Source organism: Peromyscus eremicus, chromosome 5 (genome assembly GCF_949786415.1).
Source record: "Peromyscus eremicus chromosome 5, PerEre_H2_v1, whole genome shotgun sequence".
Classification (NCBI taxonomy): Eukaryota; Metazoa; Chordata; class Mammalia; order Rodentia; family Cricetidae; genus Peromyscus; species Peromyscus eremicus.
The window spans coordinates 130,572,742-130,591,332 of record NC_081420.1 but is presented as its reverse complement, the minus strand read 5'-3'; the positions used below and the strand labels follow the sequence as shown (position 1 = coordinate 130,591,332).

The 18,591-nt window shown below is 44.0% G+C and overlaps 1 pseudogene; it reads right to left on the bottom strand.

Annotated features, from left to right (window-relative positions):
- Nucleotides 1-398: 398 nt before the first annotated feature.
- Nucleotides 399-760, bottom strand: LOC131910796 (small ribosomal subunit protein eS12-like; annotated as a pseudogene).
- Nucleotides 761-18,591: the final 17,831 nt, after the last annotated feature.

Below are 18,591 nucleotides of genomic sequence, written 5' to 3'. Positions count from 1 at the left end.
TACTATAATTGCATGTACTCCCGTCCTTCCTCCCTTCCTCTCCTCACCTCTCTCTCTCTTCTTTTTCTTTTCTCCTCCCTCTCTCTTTCTCTTCTATAGTGTCAAGGATCCATCTTCGGGCCTCATATATGCTAGGAAAATATCCTATCATTGACTTACAGCCCTAACCCAGCAGAATACTCTAGAAAGAATGGCAGGTCTTTGGAAGCAGATGGTCAGAGAAGTAAAATAACAGACTTGCAATCAACTGATTCGGGACTGGAGCCCCACGCCTCCCTTTTCTGGACAGTGAAGGTTCACTGCACTGAGGGTGTTAACTGAGGAGTGAAGACAAATGATGTTTGAGGCTGCCTACTCATTTTTCTCCATTTTTCTAATGAGCCAAAATTTTAAATTATTCATTTCTTACATCTGAAGTACTCCTCGATGACATGCTTGGCCTGAGATCCTTTGCCATAGTCCTTAACCACCACACAGCTTCAACCAACCACTTTATGCAGCTTCCACTCTGGATCGTTTTTTTACAGAGGCCTACCCATTCCTCCAGTTTCTTGTTGTCGTCAACCTTAATTAGGTTGATGTGATGCTCAGCACAAAGTGCCTCCACCGACTTGACATGCATGGGCTCATCACAGCTAGATGCAAGCACACAGAGATGGGCTTGGCGCTCATCTAAGGCAGCCTCATGCATGCCACGTGCGAGGCCATCATGGATGAGGGCAGTCTTCAGCACCCCTTGGAGAGTGTTGACGTCCATTACACCTCCATTCCTTCTGGGTGAGGCCAAATTTTGAATGCATCCGAGCTTCTGCCTCCTTGTAACAGAGTGCCTACAGGGGAAAAGGTCCATTTGTTTTCAAATCAGGTTTTGGTTTTGGCTTCTAGGGATTCTGTGTGTGGCTTTCTTATTTCATATTTAGTATTTCCAAACGATAGCTTCTTTTCTGTGTGTGTGTCCTCTAAGATGAATAGACAGAATTCAACTGACATTGACTTTTACTAAGACAAATTCTAGATTTATTGACCTGAGAAATAAATATTAATAGAGGTTAAATTGGGGTCAATTTTTACTCCAAGAGATGATAAATCTTGATATATTGCTCATGGTTGGCTGGTCAATATGTTTCTCATACCATCCAGGTAACACTGAGCAAAATAACAGCTTCCAAGATGGACCCACAGGAACAACATCTCTCCCATTAGGACCCTGCCTGGTGAGGGGCAGCCCAGGACACAAGTCTCCTCTCCCTCAGATCATTGTTACAGGACTATAACCTACATCAAATCATGTGTCTCAGAAACACTCTCTCTCTCTCTCTCTCTCTCTCTCTCTCTCTCTCTCTCTCTCTCTCTCTCTCTCTCTCTCACACACACACACACACACACACACACACACACACATACACACCATTCTTTTCAGATCACACACCAAAGTGAAGGAAAGTTCTAGAAGGCGTGTGTGGAACCCAAGGACTTTACTTAGGGAGTATCAAATGCCTCCTCCACAGAATCTCTAACAATTTTTCCCTGTTTCTGCCTCACTGTTGAAACAATGCTGACCAATCAATCATTCCTTGGACATACTGACCAATCAATCATTCCTTGGACATATTTGGACTTATAGTATTTCCTCCTTCCTCACACTTACATAGCCACCAATTTTACAAACTTCTTTATGCATGAACTCATTTATTGCGTAAAATTACCCCCGGGGTAGATATATTGTCCTACAATATAGCCATGAGAAAAGGAAACCAAGCTACAGATAAGTCAAGAACTACGTCAAAGATGGCACAGCAGGGATCAGAGCCCTGAGTCAGGTTACACGCCAGCATTGGCCCCAACCTCTCCTCACAGTCTGTCACACAGGCCTGGCACTGAGGCCACAGCGGTGACAAAGGCATTCAGGGAACATGGGCTTGTCCTTGCTCGTGTGCTTTTACACACTCAGAGAAAAGAGGAGGTGTGTGTGTGAACACTCAGTTAATGCCACTCACGGCTGGCTGATGGAAATTTGGGCACTTTCCTCTGCTTTGTGAGCCCTTGAGATTTTTTCTGCCCTTCCCGCCAGTGTGTGCATAAGATTATGTGGGTTGTCCAGGGACCCGCAAAGAGTCAGAAACGAGTAAAGAGGACAATGTCTTACAGTGCACTGCACTTTAATTTCCGAAGATTCCTTTCATTTTAAAGATTTATTTTTATTTTTGTCAGTGCCCACCAAGGTTGTTAGATTACCTGGAACTGGAGTGACAGGCTGTGAGAGCCACCTGATATGGGTGCTGGGAACCAAACTTGGGTCCTCTGGAAGAGCAGCAAGTTCTCTCAACCACTGAGCAATGTTTCTTCTCAGCCTAAAGATAGTGTGTGTGTGTGTGTGTGTGTGTGTGTGTGTGTGTGTGTGTCTGCTTACAGGAGTGGGGGTAGGGGACCCACGGAGTGGAGTTACAAGCAGCTGTGAGCTGCCCTGTGTGGGCCCTGGGAACTGAACCCTGGTGCTCTCTGAGCCATCTCTTCAGCCCCTGAACTATAATTCAAATTGCTAGTCTCAGGCTGAGTCTAAGAGGCAGAAACAAGCTGGAGATAGTAAAGAAACCTCAAGAAATAGTTTTTCACTGGGTGGTGGTGATGCACACCTTTAATCCCAGCACTCAGGAGGCAGAGGCAGGTGGATCTCTGTGAGTTCGAGGCCAGCCTGGTATACAGAGCGAGTTCCAGGACAGCCTGGGCTACACAGAAAAAAATTTGTCTTGAAAACAAACAAACAAACAAAGGGACTAGTTTTCCATTTGGAAGGAGCTAAAAAGCCAGAGCAGGAAGATTTCTGGGCAGCTGGCTTGTCACTGAGTAAGCTGGGAGCGAGTTCAGCTGTTAGTAACAAAAAACCTGCCCCCACATTACCTTAGACAAAGGCTCATTTGTTTAATTATGCACCTGAATATTTGTTTGTTTGCTTTCCCATAACGAGAGGTCAGGGAGCTGGAGAGATGGCTCGGTGGTTAAGAGTACATACTGCTCTTACAGAAGACTGGAATTCAATTCCTAGCATCCACATCAGGCAGCCCATAGCCACCTGTAACTCCAGCTGCAGGAAATCCAATGCACTGGCCTCAGTGGACACCTGCACTCACATTCACAAGCACCCACCCACCCACACACACACACATCCACACACCTGCACTCACATGCACAAGCACCCCCCCACACACACACATGCACTCACATGTACAAGCCCACCCACACACATATATACGCACATGCACCTAAAGCTTTTTGGTCTCAAAGAGAAGTTGGGGACAGGCAGTAGCTTGAGCTAGTTGGAGGACTTACAACAACATCACAGGAGCTCTCAGCAAAGTCACTCTTCCTGCTTTCTGGCACTCCCTTGGCACAGCTGTCAGATGCTGTCTGCTCCCATTATACCCCACCCACAAAGACAACATTTGGTGTGGACAGATTTTGTTGGGTTCTGCCATTTTGGTGGACATATAGTCGTACCTCCCTGTGCCCTTAACCCATGTTTCTCTGAAGACAATATGGCTATTGGTTATTCTATGTCCTCATTTGTTAGGAGGCCTAATCCATTCAAACATGCAAATAGAAGTCGGGACCTTTACCCATTTTCTGTTTTATTGAGTTGGTTTATTTCTTTCTCACATAGAGAAACTGATTATCCTAGAGAGAATTCCTTTGCTGAATGGAATTTTGCTTTGCCCGTCTGTACTACAAAGAGAAGGGGTATAGGGAGATGTATAACATATATGTTCATACTGTGCATTTGTACACTTGTCCAAATACATTGTATCATTTTATTAGAATGTAGCAAACTACGTGCATATTGAATAAACATCTAACTTTTCAATCAGCCAAGGCATAAAATAATCTCAAGGCTATTAATTTCATTCTCAATACTTAGATTTTGTGATCCATTTAAGAGGAATTAATTTAATCTATGAAGTTCACTGTACTCTGAGTTTTCCCATGAAAGTATCGTGAATCTGTTCCTGCTCGGTCTTCACAATAATGGTGACTGCGTCCCACGGCAGCTCTCTCGTGGAAAATGTCCAATGGTTTACTGACCAGAGCTTCTGTTATACTGTTATTCTGCCCATGAAAATCACAGTGGTGCAAGGCGGTGATTTCTTTTGACATCTCTGGGAATCTGAAGCTCTGAAGTCAAGCATAGTTAAACTCAAGATCCCAGTGTGACTGCCTCAACATTTAGCTAGGCCTGGGTAGTGTGAGTGAAGCCATGCCCATGCCTCAGCCATTGGCGCGCCTGCTGTGTGGCAAGGCAGTTCCCTTGTGAACTGACATCCTGGTACCCTGCAGGTACGCTCTGTGATGGGATCACATCACTATCCTGTGGACTGCATGTTGGAAACTGAAGAGATTCTGTGCTATATAAAGCAATAGCAATGTCACCTTACTTCTGACAGCTGACCTGGTTGTCTAAGACACAGAAAGAATCTCACAGTCTTTTTAGGGCAGTTTTAGTACATATGTTCTATGAATAGCTTTTAGTAAATAATTTGTTAAAAGTTCACCCGAGGCCAGGCAGTGGTGGCTCATGCCTTTAATCCCAGCACTTGGGAGACAGAAGCAGATGAATCCCAGTGAGTTTGAGGCCAGCCTGATCTACAGAGTGAGTTCCAGGACAGCCAGGACTGTCACACAGAGAAACTTTGTCTCAGAAAAAAAAAAAAAAAAAGGTGCACCCAAGGACTTTCAATTTACCAAAATATTAATTAACAGCTACTTATTAGCCATCACCCAGGTGCTTAGAATATGCTGGACCGGGAGCGGGGGAGGGGAGACAGGAGGCCATTTCACTTAAAGAGCTGACTAGCTCCTTTGTAGCCAGAACTGTTGCGGGACAACTGGGTTAACTGGGACCCAAACCCCAAGTACTATGGGAGTTCAACACAGAGAAAATGTCAGTGTTTAAACCAACAGGGGGAGGGGGAACTCAACCTGGGTCTTCAGTCTGAGAACTGGGAAAAAAGACTGGGAAACTCAACACAAGCAAAGGCCAAAAATGTGGTTGTTTATGGGAGACGGAAGTGAACGCTGTCGCAGGAAAGCTTTGGTAACTTGGCCATAGCTGTACCTCCTGCCCAAGGCCACTGAGGAGCCAATGATTCTCCCATCGCTGCTCTGCCCTTCCTAGGGGCAAATCTGCTGCTGAAGGGCCCATCAAGACAAGCTGAACATGAACAGGAACCTCTGTATGGCAAGGGAACATGCAACTCAGGGCACACAGCTCAGAGTCACCAGAACAGGGCCACCAGCTCAGGGCCACTAGAGCAGAGCACACAGATCAGGGCCATCAAATCAAAACCACCACCCCAGAGCACACAGCTCTTTAAACTGGAGGGTGGATAGAAGTCACAAAGCTTGCTTTCCTGAGGAACCTGTGATGGCACAGAAGAGAAAAAACACCTTTGGAAATGGCTTTAAATGTTTTTAATTATATTGATTTAGTTCGTGTGTTTATGTGTGTGGGGATATCAAAGGTCAGCTTGCAGGAGTCAGTTCTCTCCTTCCATCCTGTGAGTCCCAAGGATGGAGCTCAGGTTGTCAGGTTTGGCAGCAAGCACCTTAACCAGCTGAACCGTCTTGCTGGCTCCGGAAAGAGATTTCAATTTCAACTCTGTAATTACACTGTCCGTACAACTCTATTGATGTAATTTTCTTCTGGATTGTATTACTATGTTTCATCCCATACATTGACTTTTGTTTTTTTTTTGTTTGTTTGTTTGTTTTGTTTGGTTTTTTTTTTTTTGGTTTTTCGAGACAGGGTTTCTCTGTGTAGCTTTGCGCCTCTCCTGGAACTCACTTGGTAGCCCAGGCTGGCCTCGAACTCACAGAGATCCGCCTGGCTCTGCCTCCCGAGTGCTGGGATTAAAGGCGTGCGCCACCACCGCCCGGCATCATACATTGACTTTTAACTTTAAGTAAAGTGAAGAATACAAAATAAAATACACAGGAAGAGATGAACACAATCCACCTGTGCACTCTCAACTGGCCACTCCTCCAGTCTCACACACCTTCCCAGTAAATATTATCAATGATATTGTAAGGATGACATTGTCATTTCCAGTTTAGAGGAAGAAACCAGAGCTCAAAGAAGATTATCGTGCCCAACACATCGGTGTTCAGCACAGGATTTAGACAAGATCAGCAGTGCTTTGGGCTAGTCTTGCTGTACTGTGATTTCTCTTTAGTCTCTGTAATCTGGAGTTATCATCCATAACTGAGTCAAGAAAATTTCTAGGTCATTTTCTGTCTCCAGCCACCAAATCAAGGAAGCAATCTGCTCATTTCTCAGGGATGTTTTCAGCTTTGTGGTCCAGACCCAGTTTTCCCGGTCCTTCCCTTTTATCCCTTCCTGACGATGCTCTATTGCCTCTAATCTTCAGGATGGGCTAAGCAGATAAGCCAGAGAACTTCCCAGGAGCCTTCTCGGTACCAAAACCCAAGAGCTTACCAAGTTTCACTAGGCTCCAACTTTCTGAAGATCGGCTAGTTCTCACAAAGCCCGTGAGTTCCCTGATGTTCAGATCTATACCTAGTGCAAAGCCGAAGAAAGCCAAGTGACACTTCAACGTCCTTACACTGAACTCTAAATACCCTTACACAGAACCTTCTGAACAAGCATCGGCCTCACATTCAGTGAGCCCAAAAGCGCACGCACTGTGCCCGCTGCTGAACATCTCACCAGCTCTGTATTAAAGTGCACTGTTTTTATCTTCATCCAGATGTTACTCTTCTTTTCAAGGCATAAGCAGCGATAGGCCTGAAAGCCGCCCCCCCATGTGAACAGCCAGCACCTTCAGTCATCCGCGATTTCCAGTGGTTCAAGGAAGAACGCTACTAGTTGTCTCTTCTACTAGTTAGTTCAGCCGTCAATCTGATCCAAGGGTGTTCCAGTTCGAAGACTGTCTCCATCACATCGGTCTGTGGGGCCAGTTGATGTAGCTCACTGAGGGCAGTGCCATCTCTAGTCAGAGGTCCAGGCTGTGTAAGAAATCCAGCTGCACAGATGCTTGGGAGTGAGTCAGTGAGCAGCATCCCTCTGTGGTTTCTGCTTCAGTTCCTGCATCAGCTCCTGCCCTGACTTCCCTCAGTGACGGACTGAGATCCGGAAGTGTAAGCCAAACAAACCCTTTATCCCCTTGATCTGTTTCTGGTCAGAGTGTTTTATCAGGAAAGGAAAACTAAGATATAGGCTAAGTGTTGGCCAAGATGGCTAGGAGAGTGGGGACTATCTTCATTATTTCATGGCTTCCTTTACATCTAATTCTCTCTTTCCTTCTTTCTTTCTTTCTTTCTTTTTTTTGATCCAGGGTTTTTGTGTATAGTTCTGGCTGTTTTCAACTCACTCTGTAGACCAGGCTAGCAAATACTATCTTGCTCCATGAGACTATCACACATTTGTCCCTTTTACACTTACTGAGTCTCTGCCTACCACCCACTGGGTACCATTCTAGACATGGGAGACACAACAGAAGACAGGGGACATTGTCATTACCTCCACAGTCAGGAACAATTCCAACAATTCTGTGACATATGCCACTACAGAAAGGCTCATGGCTCCAAGAAAGCCATTTAAAAAAGAAGACGACTATGGCTCTGTCTAAGAAGCTCAAGAAGGCCTCTTGGAGGGGTTGACTTCAAAGCTGAAACTTTGAAAGGACAATATAATGCAGTGTAGGAAGGTAGGGAAGAGCACACTGGGCAGAAGACTAGAGTGACGGTACCGAGTTTTAAGGACCCAAACATCTGTTAACTAGAAGAGGGATAGTTCTAAGGGATAGCTACTAGTTTTTTTAAAGATGTGTATTATTGGCCAGGTGTTCGTGGCGCAGGCCTTTAATCCCAGCACTCAGGAGGCAGAGGCAGGTGGATCTCTAAGTTCTAGGCCAGCCTGGTCTACAGAGTGAGTTCCAGGACAGCCAGGGCTACACAGAGAAACCCTGTCTTGAAAAACCAAACCAAAACAAACAAACAAAAACGATGTGTTTTATTAGCCAGGAAGTAGTGGCAAGAGGCAGAGGAAGGTAGATATCTATGAGTTCGAGGCCAGCATGGTCTACAGAGTGAGTTCCAGAAAAAAAAAAAAAAGATGTATTTTATTTTCTGTGTATATATATGTATACATGTGCACCATGTTCATGCCTGGTGCCCACTAAGCATGGAGGCGGACATCAAATTCCCTGACTGGAGTTGCAGGAGCTTGTGAACTGCCACGTGGGTTTTAGGGCTAAGACTCAAGTTGTCAGGCTTGCCTGATGGTGGGTATGCGTACCCACTGAGCCATCTTCCCCTCCCAACAATCCTAGATTTTTGTTGGTTTTATTTGGGAGAAAGCAGTACACTGAACAATCTCCATAGCAATAGGGGCAGGGATGTTATTTTATTTTGGTTTATTTTGTTGGTTTTTTGAGACAGGGTCTCTCTACAGAGCCCTGGCTGTCCTGCAACTTACTATATAGACCAGACTGGTCTCGAACTCACAGAGATCCTGCTGCTTCTGCCTCTCAAGTACTGGGATTTAGTGTGTATGCCACCATACCCAGCTCAGGGGTGTTGGTTTGCACAAGGAACTGAAAAAGACAGTAAGATTGATGAAAAGATGGAGGGTCATGTGATTTAGAGCTGGAGAGAGGGGCATTCACAGTGGCCTAATCACATAGGTGCTGGGAACCAAACCCAGGTCCTCCTCAAGAGCAGCAAGTGCTCCTAACCACTGAGCCATCTCTCCACCCCCAGCTGCTAGCTCTTGGAAGTCCCAGTGAAGAGCTGTCTAACAGGTCCTCAGCTGAATACTACCTAATTCTCTAGGCAATGGTAGACTTTCTACAGTGGCTTAGAGTATAAATAGTTATTTTTATTTCTTTTTTCTTTATTTCTTTTTTTATTTTTATATATAATAAAAATATATTTTATATATAACATGCATAATATTATATTATTTCTTTATTTTAAAAATGCTTGGAAATAAATATGAATATCACCCACCAAAATTAACCAGATGAAAGCCTATAAACTTAATGAACTTATATATAGTTTGAATTGGCATTCAAAATGGAAGCTGTGGCACTTCACATTAAATTTATACTTATTCTTCACCAACACAAACAAACAAAAATCCATGACAGAATTAGAACTAGAAAAATGTTTGTGGTGGTTTGAATAGGTATGGCCCCCACAGACTCATGTGTTTGAATGCTTGGGCCATAGGGAGTGGCACTATTAGTAGGTGTGGCCTTGTTGGAGGAAGTGTGTCACTGTAGGGGCGGGCTTTGAGGTCTCATATGCTCAGACTACACCCAGTATGGGAGACAGTTAGCTTCCTGTTGCCTGAGGATCAAGATGTAGAACTCTCAGCTACCTCTCCAGCACCATGTCTGCCCGCATGCTGCCTTGCTTCCTATCATGATGATAATGGACTAAACCTCTGAAACTGAAAGCCAGCCTCAATTCAATGTTTCCTTTATAAGAGCTGCCGTGGTCATGATGGCTCTTCACAGGAATAGAAACCCTAACTAGGACAGCATTTTAAGCTGTGCTTTTAAAAATTGGGCCATACTGGAGCTGAAGAGATGGCTCAAAGTTAAGAGTTCACACTGCTCTTGCAGAGGACCTGAGTTCAATGCCCAATACGCATGACAGGAGGCTCACAACAGCCTGTGACTCCAGCTACAGAGGGACCCAATACCTATGACCTTTGAGTCACACACACACACACACACACACACACACACACACACACACACACTCACTCACATAATTAAAGGAAGAGCTGGGTGGTGATGGCGCATGCCTTTAATCCCAGCACTCAGGAGGCAGAGCCAGGTGGATCTCTGTGAGTTTGAGGCCAGCTTTGTCTACAGAGTGAGATTCAGGACAGGCACTAAAACTACACAGAGAAACCCTGTCTCAAAGAAAACCAAAGAAGAAGAAGAAGAAGAAGAAGAAGAAGAAGAAGAAGAAGAAGAAGAAGAAGAAAGTTCTCCTGGTCCTATCTGGCTCCTGTGGCCTTGCAGCTACTCAGACCCAAATGAACACACAGAGGCTTATATTAATTAAAACTGTATGGTCTACTGGCTCAGGCTTCTCACTAGCTAGATCTTACATCTTAAATTAACCCATTTCTATAAATCTATACTTTGCCATGTGGCTCGTGGCTTATGGGTATCTTTACATCTTGCTTCTCATGGCTTCCTCTCTAGTTAGAATGTTGGCTTAACCCTATTCTGTCTCACCATTGGCCAAACAGCTTCATTTATTAACCAGTCAGAGCAACACATATTCACAGCATACAGAACGATATCACCCATCAAAGGAAAGAAAGAAAAGAAAAGAAAATCGTTTAAAAAATTGAGCCATACATAATGCCTGGCCTATATTCTTTCTTTGCTGTTTTAGAGGATTGTTTCCAGAACTCAAAATGGTTTTTTAAAGTCTTTGCTCTCCAGCTGTACATGGTAAGAAGCCACAAGCTTTATTCAGCCTATTAGCCATAGCTTATGGTTTGTGTTCTAAAAGATGCTGCCTTCATTTGCCATGTTCTTTATTATCAATTAGGATAATGCACTCTAGAAAGTTACAATTAACACGGAGATGTTTGTGTTTGGAAGGGATGAAAATCACTTCTGTTAGTAGGAAAATGAACTTAGGGGTGCAAACTCATCACACTGTATACATTTGCTGTACTTGTGTCTAAACTGGCACTGGCAATCGAGCATTCTATTTTCTTTTAAACCAGCTTTTTTATCTTGCTGATTCCATCCCTAAATCAATTAATTAATGAGTAGTTGCATTTGTTCATTTTCTTTACAGACAATAACCTGCTCCCTTTTCACATTAATTTATTTGGGGTGTACATGTGAGTGTGAACATGCATGTGCCATGAGAGGGAAAGCCAGGAGACAATTTCTTGGAGTCAGTTCTTGACTTCCAACTAGCTGAGGCTGGACCTCTCTTGTTTCTGCTGCTACATGGCTTACTCCAGGCTGGCTGGACTACACCCAACTTTTTACCATGGGCGCCAGGGTACAGACAGAGGTTGGCAGGCTGACCTGCTACTGTTTCTACCCACTTAGCCCTCTCCCCTTCCGAATAATCTTGTTCTTTTGAGAAAATTGTGCTTGACGGTCTCCACAGTAATGAGGAAAAGGGATATTGCCCAAGAAACTGAGGCCGACAGTACAGCTGGTAAAAAGAGGGATGAGCATGTTATGCATAACTGGAGAGAGGTGGATATAAATACAGTGGCCTAATCACATGACCTTGGCATGTGGAGAGATGTTGGCTTGATGATGAGAGATTAGGTCACCTCAGGATTGTGCACATATGTGTATGTTGGTATGCGGGAGTGTGTGTTTTCAGAGGGAGTGATATCATACATGGACATAACATTGTCACAGTACAGAGAGCAGATCTGAGATATCTGAGTTGGAGATGTATCCAACTATTAGGAGCCTACTGCAGCAGCCCAGGCAAGGTATCATGGCACCTTGCCAAGGTTATGGAGTGTAGGGCATGGGGGATGGGAATGAGTCATGTTCAGTGCTCTTCTGGGAGTTTAATGAAGGGAGGAGCTGTCCAGGATGCTTGGTCATCACTTCCTCTTCTGCTACAATTAATTCAGTATGTGAAATGACCACCAAAAATCCTCCGTAGTCAGCAGAAACCCTCATGGCCATTCTTGTCTTCTCTGCATCTGTCTCTGTATCTACCTGCACAAGCTTCCCCCTTAACAAGAGAAGGTGTGTGATTTAGCATTCGCTGCTAGTGAGCTGAGGATCCCAGAATTTTTCAGTTGTGGAAATAGTCATTCATCAGGAATTGAAAATTTAGATGCCCGGAGTTTGTCCTCATAGTGCACTTCTCTGTAGCAGTGAAATACATCCAGGACCCTCTTTGCATAACCTTTAGTGATACTCAAACTTTAGCTATGTTAGCATCCCCATAAACCTACAGTCTTGTCCTGTTGTCCTGGAAGCTTTCTTGACTCCTTCATTTGATACTAACTGTCTCCACTCTGGTGATACTAACTGTCTCCACTCTGGTGATGCTGACTGTCTCCACTCTGGTGATACTGACTGTCTCCACTCTGGTGATGCTGACTGTCTCCACTCTGGTGATGCTGACTGTCTCCACTCTGAGTCATACTAACTGTCTCCACTCTGAGTCATACTAACTGTCTCCACTCTGAGTCATACTAACTGTCTCCACTCTGAGTCATACTAACTGCCTCCACTCTGGTGATACTGACTGTCTCCACTCTGAGTCATACTAACTGTCTCCACTCTGAGTCATACTAACTGTCTCCACTCTGAGTCATACTAACTGTCTCCACTCTGAGTCATACTAACTGTCTCCACTCTGAGTCATACTAACTGTCTCCACTCTGAGTCATACTAACTGTCTCCACTCTGAGTCATACTAACTGTCTCCACTCTGGTGATGCTGATTGTCTCCACTCTGGTGATGCTGACTGTCTCCACTCTGGTGATGCTGATTGTCTCCACTCTGAGTCATACTAACTGTCTCCACTCTGGTGATGCTGACTGCCTCCACTCTGGTGATACTGACTGTCTCCACTCTGAGTCATACTAACTGTCTCCACTCTGGTGATGCTGACTGCCTCCACTCTGGTGATACTGACTGTCTCCACTCTGAGTCATACTAACTGTCTCCACTCTGAGTCATACTAACTGTCTCCACTCTGAGTCATACTAACTGTCTCCACTCTGGTGATGCTGACTGTCTCCACTCTGGTGATACTGACTGTCTCCACTCTGGTGATGCTGACTGTCTCCACTCTGGTGATACTGACTGTCTCCACTCTGAGTCATACTAACTGTCTCCACTCTGGTGATGCTGACTGTCTCCACTCTGGTGATACTGACTGTCTCCACTCTGGTGATGCTGACTGTCTCCACTCTGGTGATACTGACTGTCTCCACTCTGAGTCATACTAACTGTCTCCACTCTGGTGATGCTGACTGTCTCCACTCTGGTGATACTGACTGTCTCCACTCTGGTGATGCTGACTGTCTCCACTCTGGTGATACTGACTGTCTCCACTCTGAGTCATACTAACTGTCTCCACTCTGGTGATGCTGACTGTCTCCACTCTGGTGATGCTGACTGTCTCCACTCTGGTGATACTGACTGTCTCCACTCTGAGTCATACTAACTGTCTCCACTCTGGTGATACTGACTGTCTCCACTCTGGTGATGCTGACTGCCTCCACTCTGAGTCATACTAACTGTCTCCACTCTGGGAGCCATCTGACTGTAGCCCTGAGTATGTAGGATCAGTTTTAAGTACTGTTCAAACTGGCAATGACATCAGATTTCACTGTGTACTTCATGCAAAATATTCTTGGGAAATTATGGAATGCCTCTAGTGAATAAAACATATTTAATGAATGAAGAGGTTAGCATTTCATAAACCCAAGAAAGTGTAAACTGACTTCCACTATCAACAGTTTAAAATCAATTTGGAGGCATTTGGAAAGCATTTTAAAGAGCAACTAGACATCAATAAAATGTAATTAATTGGTTCTATGGATGCACATGTAAATTGGGTGTTAATTATGCTAGCAATGCTCTTCCATTAAAAATTAAGCTCATGATTAGTAACTGAGAAAAACAAGCCATCTTTCTATAAACAAATCTCATCCTGTTGTATCTGAAGCCAGCCTTTGGTAATTAAATCATAACTGCATTTCCTCAGATAAATCTGAGCTCTGATGGATGGATGGAGCATCATCTATGTGATCTCCGCTGGGCTGTTCCATCAAAACAATTGATAACACTAGAGATGAGCTGTGTGTGCCTGAGCTGCCCTTTAATACACAACTATTGAATCATTGGAAATTCTTTCTTATCTAATTGACACCAAATAAAAGAATGATCAACCATCGCAGGAGATGTAGTAAGAATTAGTGATCTTTTCAGAGCCGATGACATCTGAAGATGGAAGACCTGGGACAGGAGGTCACAAGCTGGGAAATCCAGGTCCTTTCTCCCCTTTTCCCATGCCTCCGCCCCCCACAAGATGAATTCCTGTGCTCGATGATTAAAACACAGTATCCTCTTTCTAGATGGACAGTAGCTAAGACATCATTCTTTCGTGTTTCCCCCAGCTGAAATTCCTGTGCTCCTTGGGAGCCAAAATCTAATCTAGACTCGGAGCTAAAATCAACCTAATGGGCTTCTTAACTGACAGGGTTATGCTAGCCTTCAGAACTGGAAATAGAATAAATACTTGCAGCACTTAACCCACACTGCGCCTTTTCCTTTTCCCAGTAGACTTTTCCAAGGGAAATTGAGTCCATATGCTTCTGATCCATCCTCTCAAAACCCATCAAGCCTATATTTTACTAGAGCGTCCTGATGGAGCATTTTATCTATTTCAATGAGCCCTTTGATGTCTCTTTTCTTAGTCATGGAAAACTGGATTTTCAAAAAAGACAAAGATAAACTCTCTCACCCCCCACCCCACATCGAGAGAGAGAGAGAGAGAGAGAGAGAGAGAGAGAGAGAGAGAGAGAGAGAGAGAGAGAGAGAGAGGAAGGCACTTCCATGACCAGAAAAGTCTGGAAAACCGCTCAGGGTTTCCCTGACTAAATTATAACATCTTGGTAAGAAAAGGAAAGATCAGAAGAGCATTAGAAGCAGCTCTGTTTTAGGATTTGTTTGTTTGTTTGTTTGTTTGTTTTGAGACAGAGTCTCACTGTGTAGCTCTGGCCGGCCTGGAACTCACCATGTAGATTAGACTGGCCTGGAACTCACAAAGATCCACATGCCCCTACCTCATAAGCGCTGCTATCAGAAGCATGCACCACTCTACCTGACCCTCAGACGATCTTTTAAAAGGATACCCTCATCTTCATTTGAGGCTGGTTTATTCCCTTTCTCCTTTCCAAACTGCTGTGATGGGGAGAAGAGTTCAGTGAGAGGAGGGAAAATCTTACACACAGGGAAGTGCTTGAGAGAGGAAGGGCTTACAGTACACAATTTTGAACTCTTTATATTTTCTTTCTACATATTTACTTTGTATGCTATTTATATTTTATCATACTTTTTATGGTTCTGCTTGCTTTTAATGAGATCCTAGCAAAATCCTGGATGTTGTTCCATGCAGAGCTAATGCATTTGAATTAAAATCCTAGCCATCAATTGTATAGCATGTACAAGCTTGCACATACTTCTCTATGAAAACAAAAAATGTATATGCAACATTCAGCTCCCAAGTATGCTTTCTCATCATGATCCAGCCATCACATCTGAAGAATAAAAAATAAGGTAGTATTGCCATTGTTGGGTTGCCCAATCCATCACTTATCTCAAATAGTTCTTTCAAGGTCTATTGACTGACATCTGTAGACATATGTAAAGGGAACTAGGGATATAGGCCTATGTAACTCTTTGGAGTTCAGGGACATAATGACTATTTGTCACAGCCTTCTTTTAGTTCAAGTCCACTGGTGACTGCTTTTTAGGAGGCAGCTTTGTGCCAACTTCTAGGCACTAATGAATGAGAAAGATTGTTTGCATCTTCCAGTGGGGAAGAGAAAATAAAATGAGAGGCAAAGCCCATGCCAGCCATTAGATCAGCTGGGAATACATGTCAACAAAATTATGGACACGTATACCAATAGAGCTGGAGAGACAGCCTAGCCAGTAAAGCACATGCCATGCAAGTGGGAGGACCCAAATCAGATCCCCAGCCCCCACTCTCTATGGAAAATAGGAGTCACTGGGTGTGTGTAATCTCAGCACCGGGGAAACAGAGACAGCACACTTGCTGTCCAACCAGCCTAGCCAATCGTCGAGCTCAAGGTTGAGTGAAAGAACCCATCTCAAAAAATAAAATGGAAAACAATGGAGGAAGACCTCTGCCACATTGACCTCCAACCTCTACATTCATGCACACACACGAACACATAGGTATGTAGGTACAAAAAAAATGATAAAATTAAGAAATGTTTAAATGTTTGCCAACAAAAGGTAAGAGATTATAGTCACTCAATGAGCAAAAACTTATAGGAAGATAGCCAGTTAGCTAACCTGAAAACAGCTACTGACACCAAGTTCCTAATAAAGAGTATGGTGCCTAGAACACTTGATTTAAGGCAGAACTCACTCCCAGGCATTGCGTTATAGGCCTTTCATGTGAAATACCTCCTTAAATTTTATACCCTAGATATCTTGAATGTAATTGGTGGTAGTTTGAATGTAATTGTCCCTAAAAACTCATAGTAGTGGCACTATTAGGAGGTGTGGCTTTGTTGGAGTAGGTATGGCCTTGTTAGAGGAAGTGTGTCATTGTGGGGGCAGGCTTTGAGGTCTCAAAAATGCTCAAGCTACACCCAATGTCTCAGTTCACTTCCTGTTGCCTTTGGATCAAGATGTAGAATTCTCTAGCACCATGTCTACCTGCACACCACCATACTCCCAGCTACCATGCTCCCTGCCATGATGATAATGGACTAAACCTCTAAAACTGAAAGCTACCTCAATTAAATGTTTTCCTTTATAAGAGCTGCATGGTCATGATATCTCTTCAGAACAATAGAAACCTTAACTAAGACAGTGTCTAACACTCTTCATTCAAGATCTACCCATGTAACCTACCCTCTGACTCTTCCCCCTTCAAACTGGAACTTGACCTTGCCTCCACTGAAAAAAACACAACTTTTATATGTGGCAGACACTGGCTAGTAACTTGCCAAGCTGTTTTTTGGTCCTCAGCACTCCTGGATGGATCCTTGACCTCTTTTGCCATCAAAGATAGCCTGTGATATAGTGAAATGTAGACAGACAGAAGTGGTCTAAGTCCCAGTGAGTGCATGGAACACAACCCTGCCCTACCTTTCTGCCTCTATGACACAGTGACATTAACAAGACATACATTTATGTATTAAACCATGCCTATTGGCAGGTAGAGTGCTATGTGCCATTTATTAGTCTTTCTTGATTAGCACAATATATGATAGTTCTCCAAAAATCTAGATTAAAGCAAAAAATTCAGACCTTACAGCCAGTGTCACCGTAATGTCATCAGTATAGACAGTTGCTTATGGTCTTATTTGAAAGGTCCTTAACATCTTTCTAACTTAAGTGACACATCCTCTAAGACTCCATAATTTGAGTTATCACTTTGGAGTAAGGAATCTTAAAACACCTCAAAAGCCAATATTCTAATGAGCTTGGTCCCATACCTTGTTCTGAGGGTTTTATGGGACCTTCACATTTCATAATTTGCTGATGATACTTTATGCCCCATGAGGTGTATATGGGGAGGGGAGCTGCTGTCAACCCTTCGGTCTAAATGAATATATCATTTTATTTTCTGGAGAGGTGTGCTTGGAGATTTGGGGCTGGTAAAGGAACCAGGAGAGGCCATTAACAGGAAAAGAGGAGCTGAAAGCATTTACCACAAATGAGACCCTTCACGTCACATCGCAATGAAGCCTCACCAACTGTTACCCACTTCTATAACTGAAGAAACTCAAGTTATGGGGTGGAGGAGGGCTCAACACACATCTCACTCTATGCCATCCTGTTTTTTTAACTCATGGCCTAACAAAAGCCTGCCTCTTTGTAACCACAAACTGCTGGGTAATAACAACCTCTGCTCCTTGGGAATGGGAACAGGGCCTAGAGATGGGAAAGGAAGTAGTGGTGAAAGGCACTGTGGTGGTTTGAACAGGAATGGCCACCAGACACTCAGGTATTTGATGCTTAGTCACCAGGGAGTGGCACTATTTGAAAGGATTAGAAGGATTAGGAGGTGTGGTCTTACTGGAGGAAATGTGTCACTGAGGGTGGATTTTGAGGTTTCAGAAGCTCAAACCAGGCCCAGTGTCATTCTGTCTTCCTTTTAACTGTGGATCTGGAGGTAGAACTCTCAGCTACTTCTCCAGCACCATGTCTGCCTGCATGCTGCCCTGCTCACCACCATGAGAATGGACTAAACCTCTGAAACTGTAAGCGAGTTCCAATTAAATCTTTTCTTTTATAAGAGTTGCTGTGCTCATGAAGTCTCTTCACAGCAATAGAATACTAAGACAGATGTTCTGGACCAGAAGTTTTTCTTCCTTCCTCATGATGGTGGCCCATGCCACATACAAAGGTGTATCTTCCCTTCACCTGTTGGATAAAACCAGAAATCTCTTTTGTAGCTCAGTGAGTCAGACCACCTGCTCCTCATGGCCCTGGATGTCCTTGCCTTTCCCCTGGCTCCCAGTTCACTCAGGGTAGACTTACGGCACATGGATATCAATTTGGCTTGAATTGCTCAGTCGCTGCTGACATTTCGTTAACCACCCTATGAACTTCTCCAGCCTAAAGTAGCAGCAACTTGTGCCCTTGAAAAGCGAACAGAAAACAACCATATTGATTTTCTACTATCAACAAGGAAAAGACAATCTGTCTGTGCTGAGAATGTTCATAATGCATTTCAGCCCGCTCGTTCATTTTCAGCAGTCCGCCTCCTCCTGACACAGGCCTGGGCTGCTTTCACTTCCTGCTGCTTAGGTCTCTGCTAGAATTAACCCTGAAGTG